The sequence below is a fragment of the Anomaloglossus baeobatrachus genome (assembly GCF_048569485.1).
Source record: "Anomaloglossus baeobatrachus isolate aAnoBae1 chromosome 9 unlocalized genomic scaffold, aAnoBae1.hap1 SUPER_9_unloc_5, whole genome shotgun sequence".
NCBI classification, from domain to species: domain Eukaryota; kingdom Metazoa; phylum Chordata; class Amphibia; order Anura; family Aromobatidae; genus Anomaloglossus; species Anomaloglossus baeobatrachus.
This window is the reverse complement of record NW_027441823.1, coordinates 133462-148986: the sequence shown is the minus strand read 5'-3', so window position 1 is coordinate 148986 and position 15525 is coordinate 133462. Positions and strand designations below refer to the sequence as shown.

The window sequence follows — 15525 nt, the reverse complement described above, 5'->3', positions numbered from 1 at the left end:
GACATCACAATAGCGCTGCTGCCTAGAAAACAAGCTGCGCAGAAGAAGTTGTTCTTTGGGTGGGAGGGTGGGCTAGTGGAAGGAGGGGGCAATCTCTTTTTTTCCCGGGTGGTAGGGGGATGACAGGAGAAGGGAAGCGGGTGGTGAGAAAGGTACAGAGGGCAGGGTTTGGGGGCTGGGAAGGAAAGGGAAAAGATTAGGGTTTGGGGATGATGAAAGGGCTTTCTACGGGTAAGGATGGCAAAGGGTGGCAGTGACGGAAAGTCAGGCAACCTGTCCTGTCCGTCTTTTTGTATCGTGAATTGGAAAGACTGCAAGGGGGAGGGGAGTTGCTTGCGCCCTAAAGGAGGAGTTATTCAGATTCATTGCAGTGGGCGGCGGCTGCAAAACGCACCATTCTTCTTGTTTTTGCTCTGCAAAGCAGCCTTTTCAAGGGTTGGCTTGGGTGACAAAATGTCTTGTGTAGGCGTGGGTTTGTCTCCCTCTCGCTCTCTCTCCCTAAGATGTGTCCGGCATAGGCCAGGGTGCCACTCGAGGCCCAAACCAATTCTGGTTATCGCTTCTCGGCCTTTTGGCTAAGATCAAGTGTAGTATCTGTTCTTATCAGTTTAATATCTGATACGTCCCCTATCTGGGGACCATATATTAAATGGATTTTTAGAACAGGGAGATGGAAAAAGAGCTTGCTCTGTCCACTCCACGCATTGACCTGGTATTGCAGTACCTCCAGGAACGGTGCACCCCTTCTTAACCCAGTTTCCAAAAGCAGAACTCGATTCACCTGATTCATATTAGCCCGATTAGCGAATTGAAATGAATTTTTATCTAACACACTTTTTACTTGCTTTATTCATCCAAATAGCAAACTCATCACCACTCAACTTCACCAACTCTGCTATGTCCCGTGCAGTATCTTGTTGTCAGTCTAATCTAGATCATGTGTAATTGAATGGAATAGATCCCTTTTGGACAAAGTGGAGTCAGATGCTGCAGGTGTGAGAGGATCTACAATTGGCATCTGGTGTTATCTCTCTGCTTCCACTCCAAATAAAGTTACCTGTTGTTACCTGAACGTCAAATACTAAGAATGGGCGGCCTATGAAAGAATTAGTACTTTCATTAAGTATACTAAACCGGCTAATTGGGAATAGACAAACTGTAAAAAGCCCTCTGAGAAAGCCCCTCTCTAACCTTTGTTAGTAAGCTTTTCTGTAGCCTGCCTGTTGATGTATTTTCGGTTTGAACAGTGCACAACATGAAGAGACGGAACACTGGCGGCTTGTCACAATGCCCCCCGATGACATCACAATAGCGCTGCTGCCTAGAAAACAAGCTGCGCAGAAGAAGTTGTTCTTTGGGTGGGAGGGTGGGCTAGTGGAAGGAGGGGGCAATCTCTTTTTTTCCCGGGTGGTAGGGGGATGACAGGAGAAGGGAAGCGGGTGGTGAGAAAGGTACAGAGGGCAGGGTTTGGGGGCTGGGAAGGAAAGGGAAAAGATTAGGGTTTGGGGATGATGAAAGGGCTTTCTACGGGTAAGGATGGCAAAGGGTGGCAGTGACGGAAAGTCAGGCAACCTGTCCTGTCCGTCTTTTTGTATCGTGAATTGGAAAGACTGCAAGGGGGAGGGGAGTTGCTTGCGCCCTAAAGGAGGAGTTATTCAGATTCATTGCAGTGGGCGGCGGCTGCAAAACGCACCATTCTTCTTGTTTTTGCTCTGCAAAGCAGCCTTTTCAAGGGTTGGCTTGGGTGACAAAATGTCTTGTGTAGGCGTGGGTTTGTCTCCCTCTCGCTCTCTCTCCCTAAGATGTGTCCGGCATAGGCCAGGGTGCCACTCGAGGCCCAAACCAATTCTGGTTATCGCTTCTCGGCCTTTTGGCTAAGATCAAGTGTAGTCCCTTCATTGGGTTTGCCTTGGTCTTGGCTGGGAGGGGCCCGGGCTTGCACAACCGCCGGCCTCGGGGATTGTTGCGCCTTTTGGTGCTTACGTCCCCTTATGGCTGGTGGTTCCTGGGCTCGGGAGGCGATCACCTGCGGCACTGCGCTTTTGTGTGGTGGCCGATGACCGTTTTCTGAAATTTGCGGATGCAATCTCATCTGTTCTTATCAGTTTAATATCTGATACGTCCCCTATCTGGGGACCATATATTAAATGGATTTTTAGAACAGGGAGATGGAAAAAGAGCTTGCTCTGTCCACTCCACGCATTGACCTGGTATTGCAGTACCTCCAGGAACGGTGCACCCCTTCTTAACCCAGTTTCCAAAAGCAGAACTCGATTCACCTGATTCATATTAGCCCGATTAGCGAATTGAAATGAATTTTTATCTAACACACTTTTTACTTGCTTTATTCATCCAAATAGCAAACTCATCACCACTCAACTTCACCAACTCTGCTATGTCCCGTGCAGTATCTTGTTGTCAGTCTAATCTAGATCATGTGTAATTGAATGGAATAGATCCCTTTTGGACAAAGTGGAGTCAGATGCTGCAGTGACCACAGGTGTGAGAGGATCTACAATTGGCATCTGGTGTTATCTCTCTGCTTCCACTCCAAATAAAGTTACCTGTTGTTACCTGAACGTCAAATACTAAGAATGGGCGGCCTATGAAAGAATTAGTACTTTCATTAAGTATACTAAACCGGCTAATTGGGAATAGACAAACTGTAAAAAGCCCTCTGAGAAAGCCCCTCTCTAACCTTTGTTAGTAAGCTTTTCTGTAGCCTGCCTGTTGATGTATTTTCGGTTTGAACAGTGCACAACATGAAGAGACGGAACACTGGCGGCTTGTCACAATGCCCCCCGATGACATCACAATAGCGCTGCTGCCTAGAAAACAAGCTGCGCAGAAGAAGTTGTTCTTTGGGTGGGAGGGTGGGCTAGTGGAAGGAGGGGGCAATCTCTTTTTTTCCCGGGTGGTAGGGGGATGACAGGAGAAGGGAAGCGGGTGGTGAGAAAGGTACAGAGGGCAGGGTTTGGGGGCTGGGAAGGAAAGGGAAAAGATTAGGGTTTGGGGATGATGAAAGGGCTTTCTACGGGTAAGGATGGCAAAGGGTGGCAGTGACGGAAAGTCAGGCAACCTGTCCTGTCCGTCTTTTTGTATCGTGAATTGGAAAGACTGCAAGGGGGAGGGGAGTTGCTTGCGCCCTAAAGGAGGAGTTATTCAGATTCATTGCAGTGGGCGGCGGCTGCAAAACGCACCATTCTTCTTGTTTTTGCTCTGCAAAGCAGCCTTTTCAAGGGTTGGCTTGGGTGACAAAATGTCTTGTGTAGGCGTGGGTTTGTCTCCCTCTCGCTCTCTCTCCCTAAGATGTGTCCGGCATAGGCCAGGGTGCCACTCGAGGCCCAAACCAATTCTGGTTATCGCTTCTCGGCCTTTTGGCTAAGATCAAGTGTAGTCCCTTCATTGGGTTTGCCTTGGACTTGGCTGGGAGGGGCCCGGGCTTGCACAACCGCCGGCCTCGGGGATTGTTGCGCCTTTTGGTGCTTACGTCCCCTTATGGCTGGTGGTTCCTGGGCTCGGGAGGCGATCACCTGCGGCACTGCGCTTTTGTGTGGTGGCCGATGACCGTTTTCTGAAATTTGCGGATGAAATCTCATCTGTTCTTATCAGTTTAATATCTGATACGTCCCCTATCTGGGGACCATATATTATATGGATTTTTAGAACAGGGAGATGGAAAAAGAGCTTGCTCTGTCCACTCCACGCATTGACCTGGTATTGCAGTACCTCCAGGAACGGTGCACCCCTTCTTAACCCAGTTTCCAAAAGCAGAACTCGATTCACCTGATTCATATTAGCCCGATTAGCGAATTGAAATGAATTTTTATCTAACACACTTTTTACTTGCTTTATTCATCCAAATAGCAAACTCATCACCACTCAACTTCACCAACTCTGCTATGTCCCGTGCAGTATCTTGTTGTCAGTCTAATCTAGATCATGTGTAATTGAATGGAATAGATCCCTTTTGGACAAAGTGGAGTCAGATGCTGCAGTGACCACAGGTGTGAGAGGATCTACAATTGGCATCTGGTGTTATCTCTCTGCTTCCACTCCAAATAAAGTTACCTGTTGTTACCTGAACGTCAAATACTAAGAATGGGCGGCCTATGAAAGAATTAGTACTTTCATTAAGTATACTAAACCGGCTAATTGGGAATAGACAAACTGTAAAAAGCCCTCTGAGAAAGCCCCTCTCTAACCTTTGTTAGTAAGCTTTTCTGTAGCCTGCCTGTTGATGTATTTTCGGTTTGAACAGTGCACAACATGAAGAGACGGAACACTGGCGGCTTGTCACAATGCCCCCCGATGACATCACAATAGCGCTGCTGCCTAGAAAACAAGCTGCGCAGAAGAAGTTGTTCTTTGGGTGGGAGGGTGGGCTAGTGGAAGGAGGGGGCAATCTCTTTTTTTCCCGGGTGGTAGGGGGATGACAGGAGAAGGGAAGCGGGTGGTGAGAAAGGTACAGAGGGCAGGGTTTGGGGGCTGGGAAGGAAAGGGAAAAGATTAGGGTTTGGGGATGATGAAAGGGCTTTCTACGGGTAAGGATGGCAAAGGGTGGCAGTGACGGAAAGTCAGGCAACCTGTCCTGTCCGTCTTTTTGTATCGTGAATTGGAAAGACTGCAAGGGGGAGGGGAGTTGCTTGCGCCCTAAAGGAGGAGTTATTCAGATTCATTGCAGTGGGCGGCGGCTGCAAAACGCACCATTCTTCTTGTTTTTGCTCTGCAAAGCAGCCTTTTCAAGGGTTGGCTTGGGTGACAAAATGTCTTGTGTAGGCGTGGGTTTGTCTCCCTCTCGCTCTCTCTCCCTAAGATGTGTCCGGCATAGGCCAGGGTGCCACTCGAGGCCCAAACCAATTCTGGTTATCGCTTCTCGGCCTTTTGGCTAAGATCAAGTGTAGTATCTGTTCTTATCAGTTTAATATCTGATACGTCCCCTATCTGGGGACCATATATTAAATGGATTTTTAGAACAGGGAGATGGAAAAAGAGCTTGCTCTGTCCACTCCACGCATTGACCTGGTATTGCAGTACCTCCAGGAACGGTGCACCCCTTCTTAACCCAGTTTCCAAAAGCAGAACTCGATTCACCTGATTCATATTAGCCCGATTAGCGAATTGAAATGAATTTTTATCTAACACACTTTTTACTTGCTTTATTCATCCAAATAGCAAACTCATCACCACTCAACTTCACCAACTCTGCTATGTCCCGTGCAGTATCTTGTTGTCAGTCTAATCTAGATCATGTGTAATTGAATGGAATAGATCCCTTTTGGACAAAGTGGAGTCAGATGCTGCAGTGACCACAGGTGTGAGAGGATCTACAATTGGCATCTGGTGTTATCTCTCTGCTTCCACTCCAAATAAAGTTACCTGTTGTTACCTGAACGTCAAATACTAAGAATGGGCGGCCTATGAAAGAATTAGTACTTTCATTAAGTATACTAAACCGGCTAATTGGGAATAGACAAACTGTAAAAAGCCCTCTGAGAAAGCCCCTCTCTAACCTTTGTTAGTAAGCTTTTCTGTAGCCTGCCTGTTGATGTATTTTCGGTTTGAACAGTGCACAACATGAAGAGACGGAACACTGGCGGCTTGTCACAATGCCCCCCGATGACATCACAATAGCGCTGCTGCCTAGAAAACAAGCTGCGCAGAAGAAGTTGTTCTTTGGGTGGGAGGGTGGGCTAGTGGAAGGAGGGGGCAATCTCTTTTTTTCCCGGGTGGTAGGGGGATGACAGGAGAAGGGAAGCGGGTGGTGAGAAAGGTACAGAGGGCAGGGTTTGGGGGCTGGGAAGGAAAGGGAAAAGATTAGGGTTTGGGGATGATGAAAGGGCTTTCTACGGGTAAGGATGGCAAAGGGTGGCAGTGACGGAAAGTCAGGCAACCTGTCCTGTCCGTCTTTTTGTATCGTGAATTGGAAAGACTGCAAGGGGGAGGGGAGTTGCTTGCGCCCTAAAGGAGGAGTTATTCAGATTCATTGCAGTGGGCGGCGGCTGCAAAACGCACCATTCTTCTTGTTTTTGCTCTGCAAAGCAGCCTTTTCAAGGGTTGGCTTGGGTGACAAAATGTCTTGTGTAGGCGTGGGTTTGTCTCCCTCTCGCTCTCTCTCCCTAAGATGTGTCCGGCATAGGCCAGGGTGCCACTCGAGGCCCAAACCAATTCTGGTTATCGCTTCTCGGCCTTTTGGCTAAGATCAAGTGTAGTATCTGTTCTTATCAGTTTAATATCTGATACGTCCCCTATCTGGGGACCATATATTAAATGGATTTTTAGAACAGGGAGATGGAAAAAGAGCTTGCTCTGTCCACTCCACGCATTGACCTGGTATTGCAGTACCTCCAGGAACGGTGCACCCCTTCTTAACCCAGTTTCCAAAAGCAGAACTCGATTCACCTGATTCATATTAGCCCGATTAGCGAATTGAAATGAATTTTTATCTAACACACTTTTTACTTGCTTTATTCATCCAAATAGCAAACTCATCACCACTCAACTTCACCAACTCTGCTATGTCCCGTGCAGTATCTTGTTGTCAGTCTAATCTAGATCATGTGTAATTGAATGGAATAGATCCCTTTTGGACAAAGTGGAGTCAGATGCTGCAGTGACCACAGGTGTGAGAGGATCTACAATTGGCATCTGGTGTTATCTCTCTGCTTCCACTCCAAATAAAGTTACCTGTTGTTACCTGAACGTCAAATACTAAGAATGGGCGGCCTATGAAAGAATTAGTACTTTCATTAAGTATACTAAACCGGCTAATTGGGAATAGACAAACTGTAAAAAGCCCTCTGAGAAAGCCCCTCTCTAACCTTTGTTAGTAAGCTTTTCTGTAGCCTGCCTGTTGATGTATTTTCGGTTTGAACAGTGCACAACATGAAGAGACGGAACACTGGCGGCTTGTCACAATGCCCCCCGATGACATCACAATAGCGCTGCTGCCTAGAAAACAAGCTGCGCAGAAGAAGTTGTTCTTTGGGTGGGAGGGTGGGCTAGTGGAAGGAGGGGGCAATCTCTTTTTTTCCCGGGTGGTAGGGGGATGACAGGAGAAGGGAAGCGGGTGGTGAGAAAGGTACAGAGGGCAGGGTTTGGGGGCTGGGAAGGAAAGGGAAAAGATTAGGGTTTGGGGATGATGAAAGGGCTTTCTACGGGTAAGGATGGCAAAGGGTGGCAGTGACGGAAAGTCAGGCAACCTGTCCTGTCCGTCTTTTTGTATCGTGAATTGGAAAGACTGCAAGGGGGAGGGGAGTTGCTTGCGCCCTAAAGGAGGAGTTATTCAGATTCATTGCAGTGGGCGGCGGCTGCAAAACGCACCATTCTTCTTGTTTTTGCTCTGCAAAGCAGCCTTTTCAAGGGTTGGCTTGGGTGACAAAATGTCTTGTGTAGGCGTGGGTTTGTCTCCCTCTCGCTCTCTCTCCCTAAGATGTGTCCGGCATAGGCCAGGGTGCCACTCGAGGCCCAAACCAATTCTGGTTATCGCTTCTCGGCCTTTTGGCTAAGATCAAGTGTAGTATCTGTTCTTATCAGTTTAATATCTGATACGTCCCCTATCTGGGGACCATATATTAAATGGATTTTTAGAACAGGGAGATGGAAAAAGAGCTTGCTCTGTCCACTCCACGCATTGACCTGGTATTGCAGTACCTCCAGGAACGGTGCACCCCTTCTTAACCCAGTTTCCAAAAGCAGAACTCGATTCACCTGATTCATATTAGCCCGATTAGCGAATTGAAATGAATTTTTATCTAACACACTTTTTACTTGCTTTATTCATCCAAATAGCAAACTCATCACCACTCAACTTCACCAACTCTGCTATGTCCCGTGCAGTATCTTGTTGTCAGTCTAATCTAGATCATGTGTAATTGAATGGAATAGATCCCTTTTGGACAAAGTGGAGTCAGATGCTGCAGTGACCACAGGTGTGAGAGGATCTACAATTGGCATCTGGTGTTATCTCTCTGCTTCCACTCCAAATAAAGTTACCTGTTGTTACCTGAACGTCAAATACTAAGAATGGGCGGCCTATGAAAGAATTAGTACTTTCATTAAGTATACTAAACCGGCTAATTGGGAATAGACAAACTGTAAAAAGCCCTCTGAGAAAGCCCCTCTCTAACCTTTGTTAGTAAGCTTTTCTGTAGCCTGCCTGTTGATGTATTTTCGGTTTGAACAGTGCACAACATGAAGAGACGGAACACTGGCGGCTTGTCACAATGCCCCCCGATGACATCACAATAGCGCTGCTGCCTAGAAAACAAGCTGCGCAGAAGAAGTTGTTCTTTGGGTGGGAGGGTGGGCTAGTGGAAGGAGGGGGCAATCTCTTTTTTTCCCGGGTGGTAGGGGGATGACAGGAGAAGGGAAGCGGGTGGTGAGAAAGGTACAGAGGGCAGGGTTTGGGGGCTGGGAAGGAAAGGGAAAAGATTAGGGTTTGGGGATGATGAAAGGGCTTTCTACGGGTAAGGATGGCAAAGGGTGGCAGTGACGGAAAGTCAGGCAACCTGTCCTGTCCGTCTTTTTGTATCGTGAATTGGAAAGACTGCAAGGGGGAGGGGAGTTGCTTGCGCCCTAAAGGAGGAGTTATTCAGATTCATTGCAGTGGGCGGCGGCTGCAAAACGCACCATTCTTCTTGTTTTTGCTCTGCAAAGCAGCCTTTTCAAGGGTTGGCTTGGGTGACAAAATGTCTTGTGTAGGCGTGGGTTTGTCTCCCTCTCGCTCTCTCTCCCTAAGATGTGTCCGGCATAGGCCAGGGTGCCACTCGAGGCCCAAACCAATTCTGGTTATCGCTTCTCGGCCTTTTGGCTAAGATCAAGTGTAGTATCTGTTCTTATCAGTTTAATATCTGATACGTCCCCTATCTGGGGACCATATATTAAATGGATTTTTAGAACAGGGAGATGGAAAAAGAGCTTGCTCTGTCCACTCCACGCATTGACCTGGTATTGCAGTACCTCCAGGAACGGTGCACCCCTTCTTAACCCAGTTTCCAAAAGCAGAACTCGATTCACCTGATTCATATTAGCCCGATTAGCGAATTGAAATGAATTTTTATCTAACACACTTTTTACTTGCTTTATTCATCCAAATAGCAAACTCATCACCACTCAACTTCACCAACTCTGCTATGTCCCGTGCAGTATCTTGTTGTCAGTCTAATCTAGATCATGTGTAATTGAATGGAATAGATCCCTTTTGGACAAAGTGGAGTCAGATGCTGCAGTGACCACAGGTGTGAGAGGATCTACAATTGGCATCTGGTGTTATCTCTCTGCTTCCACTCCAAATAAAGTTACCTGTTGTTACCTGAACGTCAAATACTAAGAATGGGCGGCCTATGAAAGAATTAGTACTTTCATTAAGTATACTAAACCGGCTAATTGGGAATAGACAAACTGTAAAAAGCCCTCTGAGAAAGCCCCTCTCTAACCTTTGTTAGTAAGCTTTTCTGTAGCCTGCCTGTTGATGTATTTTCGGTTTGAACAGTGCACAACATGAAGAGACGGAACACTGGCGGCTTGTCACAATGCCCCCCGATGACATCACAATAGCGCTGCTGCCTAGAAAACAAGCTGCGCAGAAGAAGTTGTTCTTTGGGTGGGAGGGTGGGCTAGTGGAAGGAGGGGGCAATCTCTTTTTTTCCCGGGTGGTAGGGGGATGACAGGAGAAGGGAAGCGGGTGGTGAGAAAGGTACAGAGGGCAGGGTTTGGGGGCTGGGAAGGAAAGGGAAAAGATTAGGGTTTGGGGATGATGAAAGGGCTTTCTACGGGTAAGGATGGCAAAGGGTGGCAGTGACGGAAAGTCAGGCAACCTGTCCTGTCCGTCTTTTTGTATCGTGAATTGGAAAGACTGCAAGGGGGAGGGGAGTTGCTTGCGCCCTAAAGGAGGAGTTATTCAGATTCATTGCAGTGGGCGGCGGCTGCAAAACGCACCATTCTTCTTGTTTTTGCTCTGCAAAGCAGCCTTTTCAAGGGTTGGCTTGGGTGACAAAATGTCTTGTGTAGGCGTGGGTTTGTCTCCCTCTCGCTCTCTCTCCCTAAGATGTGTCCGGCATAGGCCAGGGTGCCACTCGAGGCCCAAACCAATTCTGGTTATCGCTTCTCGGCCTTTTGGCTAAGATCAAGTGTAGTATCTGTTCTTATCAGTTTAATATCTGATACGTCCCCTATCTGGGGACCATATATTAAATGGATTTTTAGAACAGGGAGATGGAAAAAGAGCTTGCTCTGTCCACTCCACGCATTGACCTGGTATTGCAGTACCTCCAGGAACGGTGCACCCCTTCTTAACCCAGTTTCCAAAAGCAGAACTCGATTCACCTGATTCATATTAGCCCGATTAGCGAATTGAAATGAATTTTTATCTAACACACTTTTTACTTGCTTTATTCATCCAAATAGCAAACTCATCACCACTCAACTTCACCAACTCTGCTATGTCCCGTGCAGTATCTTGTTGTCAGTCTAATCTAGATCATGTGTAATTGAATGGAATAGATCCCTTTTGGACAAAGTGGAGTCAGATGCTGCAGTGACCACAGGTGTGAGAGGATCTACAATTGGCATCTGGTGTTATCTCTCTGCTTCCACTCCAAATAAAGTTACCTGTTGTTACCTGAACGTCAAATACTAAGAATGGGCGGCCTATGAAAGAATTAGTACTTTCATTAAGTATACTAAACCGGCTAATTGGGAATAGACAAACTGTAAAAAGCCCTCTGAGAAAGCCCCTCTCTAACCTTTGTTAGTAAGCTTTTCTGTAGCCTGCCTGTTGATGTATTTTCGGTTTGAACAGTGCACAACATGAAGAGACGGAACACTGGCGGCTTGTCACAATGCCCCCCGATGACATCACAATAGCGCTGCTGCCTAGAAAACAAGCTGCGCAGAAGAAGTTGTTCTTTGGGTGGGAGGGTGGGCTAGTGGAAGGAGGGGGCAATCTCTTTTTTTCCCGGGTGGTAGGGGGATGACAGGAGAAGGGAAGCGGGTGGTGAGAAAGGTACAGAGGGCAGGGTTTGGGGGCTGGGAAGGAAAGGGAAAAGATTAGGGTTTGGGGATGATGAAAGGGCTTTCTACGGGTAAGGATGGCAAAGGGTGGCAGTGACGGAAAGTCAGGCAACCTGTCCTGTCCGTCTTTTTGTATCGTGAATTGGAAAGACTGCAAGGGGGAGGGGAGTTGCTTGCGCCCTAAAGGAGGAGTTATTCAGATTCATTGCAGTGGGCGGCGGCTGCAAAACGCACCATTCTTCTTGTTTTTGCTCTGCAAAGCAGCCTTTTCAAGGGTTGGCTTGGGTGACAAAATGTCTTGTGTAGGCGTGGGTTTGTCTCCCTCTCGCTCTCTCTCCCTAAGATGTGTCCGGCATAGGCCAGGGTGCCACTCGAGGCCCAAACCAATTCTGGTTATCGCTTCTCGGCCTTTTGGCTAAGATCAAGTGTAGTATCTGTTCTTATCAGTTTAATATCTGATACGTCCCCTATCTGGGGACCATATATTAAATGGATTTTTAGAACAGGGAGATGGAAAAAGAGCTTGCTCTGTCCACTCCACGCATTGACCTGGTATTGCAGTACCTCCAGGAACGGTGCACCCCTTCTTAACCCAGTTTCCAAAAGCAGAACTCGATTCACCTGATTCATATTAGCCCGATTAGCGAATTGAAATGAATTTTTATCTAACACACTTTTTACTTGCTTTATTCATCCAAATAGCAAACTCATCACCACTCAACTTCACCAACTCTGCTATGTCCCGTGCAGTATCTTGTTGTCAGTCTAATCTAGATCATGTGTAATTGAATGGAATAGATCCCTTTTGGACAAAGTGGAGTCAGATGCTGCAGTGACCACAGGTGTGAGAGGATCTACAATTGGCATCTGGTGTTATCTCTCTGCTTCCACTCCAAATAAAGTTACCTGTTGTTACCTGAACGTCAAATACTAAGAATGGGCGGCCTATGAAAGAATTAGTACTTTCATTAAGTATACTAAACCGGCTAATTGGGAATAGACAAACTGTAAAAAGCCCTCTGAGAAAGCCCCTCTCTAACCTTTGTTAGTAAGCTTTTCTGTAGCCTGCCTGTTGATGTATTTTCGGTTTGAACAGTGCACAACATGAAGAGACGGAACACTGGCGGCTTGTCACAATGCCCCCCGATGACATCACAATAGCGCTGCTGCCTAGAAAACAAGCTGCGCAGAAGAAGTTGTTCTTTGGGTGGGAGGGTGGGCTAGTGGAAGGAGGGGGCAATCTCTTTTTTTCCCGGGTGGTAGGGGGATGACAGGAGAAGGGAAGCGGGTGGTGAGAAAGGTACAGAGGGCAGGGTTTGGGGGCTGGGAAGGAAAGGGAAAAGATTAGGGTTTGGGGATGATGAAAGGGCTTTCTACGGGTAAGGATGGCAAAGGGTGGCAGTGACGGAAAGTCAGGCAACCTGTCCTGTCCGTCTTTTTGTATCGTGAATTGGAAAGACTGCAAGGGGGAGGGGAGTTGCTTGCGCCCTAAAGGAGGAGTTATTCAGATTCATTGCAGTGGGCGGCGGCTGCAAAACGCACCATTCTTCTTGTTTTTGCTCTGCAAAGCAGCCTTTTCAAGGGTTGGCTTGGGTGACAAAATGTCTTGTGTAGGCGTGGGTTTGTCTCCCTCTCGCTCTCTCTCCCTAAGATGTGTCCGGCATAGGCCAGGGTGCCACTCGAGGCCCAAACCAATTCTGGTTATCGCTTCTCGGCCTTTTGGCTAAGATCAAGTGTAGTATCTGTTCTTATCAGTTTAATATCTGATACGTCCCCTATCTGGGGACCATATATTAAATGGATTTTTAGAACAGGGAGATGGAAAAAGAGCTTGCTCTGTCCACTCCACGCATTGACCTGGTATTGCAGTACCTCCAGGAACGGTGCACCCCTTCTTAACCCAGTTTCCAAAAGCAGAACTCGATTCACCTGATTCATATTAGCCCGATTAGCGAATTGAAATGAATTTTTATCTAACACACTTTTTACTTGCTTTATTCATCCAAATAGCAAACTCATCACCACTCAACTTCACCAACTCTGCTATGTCCCGTGCAGTATCTTGTTGTCAGTCTAATCTAGATCATGTGTAATTGAATGGAATAGATCCCTTTTGGACAAAGTGGAGTCAGATGCTGCAGTGACCACAGGTGTGAGAGGATCTACAATTGGCATCTGGTGTTATCTCTCTGCTTCCACTCCAAATAAAGTTACCTGTTGTTACCTGAACGTCAAATACTAAGAATGGGCGGCCTATGAAAGAATTAGTACTTTCATTAAGTATACTAAACCGGCTAATTGGGAATAGACAAACTGTAAAAAGCCCTCTGAGAAAGCCCCTCTCTAACCTTTGTTAGTAAGCTTTTCTGTAGCCTGCCTGTTGATGTATTTTCGGTTTGAACAGTGCACAACATGAAGAGACGGAACACTGGCGGCTTGTCACAATGCCCCCCGATGACATCACAATAGCGCTGCTGCCTAGAAAACAAGCTGCGCAGAAGAAGTTGTTCTTTGGGTGGGAGGGTGGGCTAGTGGAAGGAGGGGGCAATCTCTTTTTTTCCCAGGTGGTAGGGGGATGACAGGAGAAGGGAAGCGGGTGGTGAGAAAGGTACAGAGGGCAGGGTTTGGGGGCTGGGAAGGAAAGGGAAAAGATTAGGGTTTGGGGATGATGAAAGGGCTTTCTACGGGTAAGGATGGCAAAGGGTGGCAGTGACGGAAAGTCAGGCAACCTGTCCTGTCCGTCTTTTTGTATCGTGAATTGGAAAGACTGCAAGGGGGAGGGGAGTTGCTTGCGCCCTAAAGGAGGAGTTATTCAGATTCATTGCAGTGGGCGGCGGCTGCAAAACGCACCATTCTTCTTGTTTTTGCTCTGCAAAGCAGCCTTTTCAAGGGTTGGCTTGGGTGACAAAATGTCTTGTGTAGGCGTGGGTTTGTCTCCCTCTCGCTCTCTCTCCCTAAGATGTGTCCGGCATAGGCCAGGGTGCCACTCGAGGCCCAAACCAATTCTGGTTATCGCTTCTCGGCCTTTTGGCTAAGATCAAGTGTAGTATCTGTTCTTATCAGTTTAATATCTGATACGTCCCCTATCTGGGGACCATATATTAAATGGATTTTTAGAACAGGGAGATGGAAAAAGAGCTTGCTCTGTCCACTCCACGCATTGACCTGGTATTGCAGTACCTCCAGGAACGGTGCACCCCTTCTTAACCCAGTTTCCAAAAGCAGAACTCGATTCACCTGATTCATATTAGCCCGATTAGCGAATTGAAATGAATTTTTATCTAACACACTTTTTACTTGCTTTATTCATCCAAATAGCAAACTCATCACCACTCAACTTCACCAACTCTGCTATGTCCCGTGCAGTATCTTGTTGTCAGTCTAATCTAGATCATGTGTAATTGAATGGAATAGATCCCTTTTGGACAAAGTGGAGTCAGATGCTGCAGTGACCACAGGTGTGAGAGGATCTACAATTGGCATCTGGTGTTATCTCTCTGCTTCCACTCCAAATAAAGTTACCTGTTGTTACCTGAACGTCAAATACTAAGAATGGGCGGCCTATGAAAGAATTAGTACTTTCATTAAGTATACTAAACCGGCTAATTGGGAATAGACAAACTGTAAAAAGCCCTCTGAGAAAGCCCCTCTCTAACCTTTGTTAGTAAGCTTTTCTGTAGCCTGCCTGTTGATGTATTTTCGGTTTGAACAGTGCACAACATGAAGAGACGGAACACTGGCGGCTTGTCACAATGCCCCCCGATGACATCACAATAGCGCTGCTGCCTAGAAAACAAGCTGCGCAGAAGAAGTTGTTCTTTGGGTGGGAGGGTGGGCTAGTGGAAGGAGGGGGCAATCTCTTTTTTTCCCAGGTGGTAGGGGGATGACAGGAGAAGGGAAGCGGGTGGTGAGAAAGGTACAGAGGGCAGGGTTTGGGGGCTGGGAAGGAAAGGGAAAAGATTAGGGTTTGGGGATGATGAAAGGGCTTTCTACGGGTAAGGATGGCAAAGGGTGGCAGTGACGGAAAGTCAGGCAACCTGTCCTGTCCGTCTTTTTGTATCGTGAATTGGAAAGACTGCAAGGGGGAGGGGAGTTGCTTGCGCCCTAAAGGAGGAGTTATTCAGATTCATTGCAGTGGGCGGCGGCTGCAAAACGCACCATTCTTCTTGTTTTTGCTCTGCAAAGCAGCCTTTTCAAGGGTTGGCTTGGGTGACAAAATGTCTTGTGTAGGCGTGGGTTTGTCTCCCTCTCGCTCTCTCTCCCTAAGATGTGTCCGGCATAGGCCAGGGTGCCACTCGAGGCCCAAACCAATTCTGGTTATCGCTTCTCGGCCTTTTGGCTAAGATCAAGTGTAGTATCTGTTCTTATCAGTTTAATATCTGATACGTCCCCTATCTGGGGACCATATATTAAATGGATTTTTAGAACAGGGAGATGGAAAAAGAGCTTGCTCTGTCCACTCCACGCATTGACCTGGTATTGCAGTACCTCCAGGAACGGTGCACCCCTTCT

At 47.2% G+C, this 15525-nt stretch overlaps 12 non-coding genes across 12 annotated transcripts; all 12 read left to right on the top strand.

Annotated features, from left to right (window-relative positions):
- The first annotated feature begins 555 nt into the window (after positions 1-555).
- Positions 556-746, top strand: LOC142259857 (U2 spliceosomal RNA). Its single transcript, XR_012728209.1, has one exon. It is a non-coding gene; the product is annotated as a U2 spliceosomal RNA (small nuclear RNA).
- Positions 747-2059: 1313 nt separating this feature from the next.
- LOC142260309 (U2 spliceosomal RNA) lies at positions 2060-2244 on the top strand. The gene has a single exon (XR_012728615.1). It is a non-coding gene; the product is annotated as a U2 spliceosomal RNA (small nuclear RNA).
- A 1322-nt stretch (positions 2245-3566) lies between these two features.
- LOC142260305 (U2 spliceosomal RNA) lies at positions 3567-3751 on the top strand. Its single transcript, XR_012728612.1, has one exon. It is a non-coding gene; the product is annotated as a U2 spliceosomal RNA (small nuclear RNA).
- Positions 3752-4868: 1117 nt separating this feature from the next.
- On the top strand, positions 4869-5059 carry LOC142259856 (U2 spliceosomal RNA). Its single transcript, XR_012728208.1, has one exon. It is a non-coding gene; the product is annotated as a U2 spliceosomal RNA (small nuclear RNA).
- A 1117-nt stretch (positions 5060-6176) lies between these two features.
- Positions 6177-6367, top strand: LOC142259854 (U2 spliceosomal RNA). Its single transcript, XR_012728206.1, has one exon. It is a non-coding gene; the product is annotated as a U2 spliceosomal RNA (small nuclear RNA).
- A 1117-nt stretch (positions 6368-7484) lies between these two features.
- Positions 7485-7675, top strand: LOC142259853 (U2 spliceosomal RNA). The gene has a single exon (XR_012728205.1). It is a non-coding gene; the product is annotated as a U2 spliceosomal RNA (small nuclear RNA).
- A 1117-nt stretch (positions 7676-8792) lies between these two features.
- On the top strand, positions 8793-8983 carry LOC142259851 (U2 spliceosomal RNA). The gene has a single exon (XR_012728204.1). It is a non-coding gene; the product is annotated as a U2 spliceosomal RNA (small nuclear RNA).
- Positions 8984-10100: 1117 nt separating this feature from the next.
- Positions 10101-10291, top strand: LOC142259850 (U2 spliceosomal RNA). Its single transcript, XR_012728203.1, has one exon. It is a non-coding gene; the product is annotated as a U2 spliceosomal RNA (small nuclear RNA).
- A 1117-nt stretch (positions 10292-11408) lies between these two features.
- LOC142259849 (U2 spliceosomal RNA) lies at positions 11409-11599 on the top strand. The gene has a single exon (XR_012728202.1). It is a non-coding gene; the product is annotated as a U2 spliceosomal RNA (small nuclear RNA).
- Positions 11600-12716: 1117 nt separating this feature from the next.
- On the top strand, positions 12717-12907 carry LOC142259848 (U2 spliceosomal RNA). The gene has a single exon (XR_012728201.1). It is a non-coding gene; the product is annotated as a U2 spliceosomal RNA (small nuclear RNA).
- Positions 12908-14024: 1117 nt separating this feature from the next.
- LOC142259847 (U2 spliceosomal RNA) lies at positions 14025-14215 on the top strand. The gene has a single exon (XR_012728200.1). It is a non-coding gene; the product is annotated as a U2 spliceosomal RNA (small nuclear RNA).
- A 1117-nt stretch (positions 14216-15332) lies between these two features.
- LOC142259846 (U2 spliceosomal RNA) lies at positions 15333-15523 on the top strand. Its single transcript, XR_012728199.1, has one exon. It is a non-coding gene; the product is annotated as a U2 spliceosomal RNA (small nuclear RNA).
- Positions 15524-15525: the final 2 nt, after the last annotated feature.